The sequence below is a fragment of the Heptranchias perlo genome, chromosome 12 (genome assembly GCF_035084215.1).
Source record: "Heptranchias perlo isolate sHepPer1 chromosome 12, sHepPer1.hap1, whole genome shotgun sequence".
NCBI lineage: Eukaryota > Metazoa > Chordata > Chondrichthyes > Hexanchiformes > Hexanchidae > Heptranchias > Heptranchias perlo.
Genome location: NC_090336.1, coordinates 66,924,426 through 66,929,425, shown reverse-complemented (window position 1 = coordinate 66,929,425; position 5,000 = coordinate 66,924,426). Strand labels below are relative to the sequence as shown.

The 5,000-nt window shown below is 53.6% G+C and overlaps 1 non-coding gene and 2 pseudogenes across 1 annotated transcript; all 3 read left to right on the top strand.

Moving 5' to 3' along the window:
- The first annotated feature begins 857 nt into the window (after positions 1 to 857).
- Positions 858 to 974, top strand: LOC137329891 (U2 spliceosomal RNA; annotated as a pseudogene).
- A 1,009-nt stretch (positions 975 to 1,983) lies between these two features.
- LOC137330664 (U2 spliceosomal RNA) lies at positions 1,984 to 2,174 on the top strand. The gene has a single exon (XR_010965092.1). It is a non-coding gene; the product is annotated as a U2 spliceosomal RNA (small nuclear RNA).
- Positions 2,175 to 3,478: 1,304 nt separating this feature from the next.
- On the top strand, positions 3,479 to 3,595 carry LOC137329295 (U2 spliceosomal RNA; annotated as a pseudogene).
- Positions 3,596 to 5,000: the final 1,405 nt, after the last annotated feature.

Here is a 5,000-nt window from a genome sequence, read left to right as displayed (position 1 = left end):
TTACTGAGAATAAAGCTGATATCTCTCTCTCTCTCTCACTCAGAGCTGCTGTGGAAGGAAACCTTTTTAAAAAGAACTTTCTCAGCTCAGTGGTATTTTTTTCTTCTCCAAGGCTGAGTGCCGCTCGCACGTAGCGATATAATTCAAAGTGCAAAATAACTTGGCGTCGTTGACTTGAAACAAGCAGGGTCTGCTTCCAAATGAAAGCTGCGCTCCCGAACTGGACTGACTGTCTGTCTGTCTGTCTGTCTGTTTGTCAAGGGGAGGAAAAGGCGGTGGTGGTGGTGAGGGTGGAGCTTTACGCTCAGGAGGGGAGACTTTCTTTCAGAGGTGCCAATTAATCTGCAGCAGAAAGTCATCCCCCCCCGACCGGGATTCGAAGCCCGGTCCTGACCACAAGACCACCGGGGAGAGTTGCCTCAAGTCCCTGAGGGACCTGGACACGAGGCCGAGGACACACGCACGCCTGCTGCACTGGCAGCAGCGACCAACAGGGGGCTGACCGGCTGATCCTTCCCTTTCACAGGCAGGCTTTTGGCCCTCGCTGAAACGACAAAGGTGTTCAGAAGGAAGTGCTGGGGGGAAGGCAGGCAGGGAGGGACGGACACAGGGAAGTCCGCACAAAACAGGTCCCCTGGAACCTCTGACCCAGAAAACCGGGTTCCTGGTGAAAGCAGTCCTGCCATTGACAGGAGAATGGACAGGGCCCGGCAGCTTGAGACACATCTTTCTTTCAATAAGCAAGTTCTTTTTAAAAAAGTTTCCTTCCACAGCAGCTCTGAGTGAGAGAGAGAGAGAGAGAGAGAGAGACACTGACTCACTGACTGATACTGACACCGACACACACACACACACATATTATTTACTTTTATTTTTAATTGATTTTTAGAACAGGGAGATGGACTAGGGGCTTGCTCCGTCCACTCCACGCATCGACCCAGTATTGCAGTGTTTCTGGGAACGGTGCAGCTCCCCGTGGGGAGATATTCAAAAGGAAAAACAGCTCTTTCCCAGTGTCTCTGTGTGTGTGTGTGTGTGTGTGTTATTACTGAGAATAAAGCTGATATCTCTCTCTCTCTCTCTCTCTCACTCAGAGCTGCTGTGGAAGGAAACCGTTTTAAAAAGAACTTTCTCAGCTCAGTGGTATTTTTTTCTTCTCCAAGGCTGAGTGCCGCTCGCACGGAGCGATATAATTCAAAGTGCAAAATAACTTGGCGTCGTTGACTTTAAACAAGCAGGGTCTGCTTCCAAATGAAAGCTGCGCTCCCGAACTGGACTGACTGACTGTCTGTCTGTCTGTCTGTTTGTCAAGGGGTGGAAAAGGCGCCGGTGGTGGTGAGGGTGGAGCTTTACGCTCAGGAGGGGAGACTTTCTTTCAGAGGTGCCAATTAATCTGCAGCAGAAAGTCATCCCCCCCGACCGGGATTCGAAGCCCGGTCCTGACCACGAGACCACCGGGGAGAGTTGCCTCAAGTCCCTGAGGGACCTGGACACGAGGCCGAATACACACGCACGCCTGCTGCACTGGCAGCAGCGACCAACAGGGGGCTGACCGGCTGATCCTTCCCTTTCACAGGCAGGCTTTTGGCCCTCGCTGAAACGACAAAGGTGTTCAGAAGGAAGTCCTGGGGGGAAGGCAGGCAGGGAGGGACGGACACAGGGAAGTCCGCACAAAACAGGTCCCCTGGAACCTCTGACCCAGAAAACCGGGTTCCTGGTGAAAGCAGTCCTGCCCCGCCCTGCCATTAACATGACAATGGTGGCCTACTGGCAAATTTACCAATCTGTCAAGCAATCCTGGCAAGAAAGGAAAAAACGGCAACTTCTTTAAACTCATCCACTGTTGCAATTAGAAACGGTGGCAAAAAATGTGGCCAGAGTGGGAGAGAACGGCAGTGCTTCGAGACTGCTTTCAACACCGGCAGCCAGAGAACAAAGAGGGAGGGCAAACAGGACCCGAGATCAATTCGCATCGAGCGCGGTATCGCTTCTCGGCCTTTTGGCTAAGATCAAGTGTAGTATCTGTTCTTATCAGTTTAATATCTGATACGTCCCCTATCTGGGGACCATATATTAAATTGATTTTTGGAACAGGGAGATGGACTAGGGGCTTGCTCCGTCCACTCCACGCATCGACCCAGTATTGCAGTGTCTCTGGGAACGGTGCACCTCCCTGTGGGGAGATATTCAAAAGGAAAAACAGCTCTTTCCCAGTGTCTCTGTGTGTGTGTGTGTGTGTGTGTGTGTGTGTGTATTATTACTGAGAATAAAGCTGATCTCTCTCTCTCTCTCTCTCTCTTACACTCAGAGCTGCTGTGGAAGGAAACCGTTTTAAAAAGACCTTTCTCAGCTCAGTGGTATTTTTTTCTTCTCCAAGGCTGAGTGCCGCTCGCACGGAGCGATATAATTCAAAGTGCAAAATAACTTGGCGTCGTTGACTTGAAACAAGCAGGGTCTGCTTCCAAATGAAAGCTGCGCTCCCGAACTGGACTGACTGACTGACTGTCTGTCTGTCTGTTTGTCAAGGGGAGGAAAAGGCGGCGGTGGTGGTGAGGGTGGAGCTTTACGCTCAGGAGGGGAGATTTTCTTTCAGAGGTGCCAATTAATCTGCAGCAGAAAGTCATCCCCCCCCGACCGGGATTCGAAGCCCGGTCCTGACCACGAGACCACCGGGGAGAGTTGCCTCAAGTCCCTGAGGGACCTGGACACGAGGCCGAATACACACGCACGCCTGCTGCACTGGCAGCAGCGACCAACAGGGGGCTGACCGGCTGATCCTTCCCTTTCACAGGCAGGCTTTTGGCCCTCGCTCAAACGACAAAGGTGTTCAGAAGGAAGTCCTGGGGGGAAGGCAGGCAGGGAGGGACGGACACAGGGAAGTCCGCACAAAACAGGTCCCCTGGAACCTCTGACCCACAAAACCGGGTTCCTGGTGAAAGCAGTCCTGCCATTGACATGACAATGGACAGGGCCCGGCAGCTTGAGACACATCTTTCTTTCAATATGCAAGTTCTTTTTAAAAAAGTTTCCTTCCACAGCAGCTCTGAGTGAGAGAGAGAGAGAGAGAGAGAGAGAGACACTGACTCACTGACTGATACTGACACCGACACACACACACACACACACACACACACACACACACATATTATTTATTATTATTTTAAACGACAAAGCTGTTCAGAAGGAAGTCCTGGGGGGAAGGCAGGCAGGGAGGGACGGACACAGGGAAGTCCGCACAAAACAGGTCCCCTGGAACCTCTGACCCAGAAAAACGGGTTCCTGGTGAAAGCAGTCCTGCCATTGACATGACAATGGACAGGGCCCGGCAGCTTGAGACACATCTTTCTTTCAATATGCAAGTTCTTTTTAAAAAAGTTTCCTTCCACAGCAGCTCTGAGTGAGAGAGAGAGAGAGAGAGAGAGACACTGACTGACTGACTGATACTGACACCGACACACACACACACACACACACACATATTATTTATTATTATTTTTAATTGATTTTTAGAACTGGGAGATGGAATAGGGGCTTGCTCCGTCCACTCCACGCATCGACCCAGTATTGCAGTGTTTCTGGGAACGGTGCAGCTCCCCGTGGGGAGATATTCAAAAGGAAAATCAGCTCTTTCCCAGTGTCTGTGTGTGTGTGTGTGTGTGTGTGTGTGTGTGTGTGTATTATTACTGAGAATAAAGCTGATATCTCTCTCTCTCTCTCTCTCTCTCTCTCTCACACTCAGAGCTGCTGTGGAAGGAAACCGTTTTAAAAAGAACTTTCTCAGCTCAGTGGTATTTTTTTCTTCTCCAAGGCTGAGTGCCGCTCGCACGTAGCGATATAGTTCAAAGTGCAAAATAACTTGGCGTCGTTGACTTTAAACAAGCAGGGTCTGCTTCCAAATGAAAGCTGCGCTCCCGAACTGGACTGACTGACTGTCTGTCTGTCTGTCTGTCTGTTTGTCAAGGGGTGGAAAAGGCGGCGGTGGTGGTGAGGGTGGAGCTTTACGCTCAGGAGGGGAGACTTTCCTTCATGCCAATTAATCTGCAGCAGAATGTCATCCCCCCCGACCGGGATTCGAAGCCCGGTCCTGACCACGAGACCACCGGGGAGAGTTGCCTCAAGTCCCTGAGGGACCTGGACACGAGGCCGAGGACACACGCACGCCTGCTGCACTGGCAGCAGCGACCAACAGGGGGCTGACCGGCTGATCCTTCCCTTTCACAGGCAGGCTTTTGGCCCTCGCTCAAACGACAAAGGTGTTCAGAAGGAAGTCCTGGGGGGAAGGCAGGCAGGGAGGGACGGACACAGGGAAGTCCGCACAAAACAGGTCCCCTGGAACCTCTGACCCAGAAAACCGGGTTCCTGGTGAAAGCAGTCCTGCCCCGCCCTGCCATTAACATGACAATGGACAGGGCCCGGACCAGGCGCAGCGGACGGTAGCGAGCAGTCGGAGGGTGAAAATCCGCCAGTGGGTGAAAAGGAGAGCCGTGCGGTGAGAGGAGGCGGAAAGCGGTTCGCAGACTTTCGCTGTACCTCCGGCGGGCAGCGCCGCACCTCCGAGCGCTCGGTACCGTCCGCTGCGCCTCGTCCTGCCGCACGCGACGAGCCGTCCCCGGAGGAAATCGGCCTCGGCCTTCCTGAGATATCAGTCTCCAGGTGGGACAGAAAAACCGGGGGCCCCCGGCTCGCTTTCGGCGGCCCGCTAGTCGACTTCCCGTCGTGCGAACGCGATCCTTCCGGTACCCTTCGGTGCCCCTTGCCCGACTCTAGCTCCGGTGGTAAAGCGGAGTCGGTCGGTCTGACGGCCGCCGAGTTAGCAGGCGGAAAGCGGTTTGCAGCCTTTCGCTGTACCTCCGGCGGGCAGCGCCGCACCTCCGAGCGCACGGTACCGTCCGCTGCGCCTCGTCCTGCCGCACGCGACGAGCCGTCCCCGGAGGAAATCGGCCTCGGCCCTCCTGAGATATCAGCCTCCATACGGGCGTCACAAATCAGTGGATATGGTC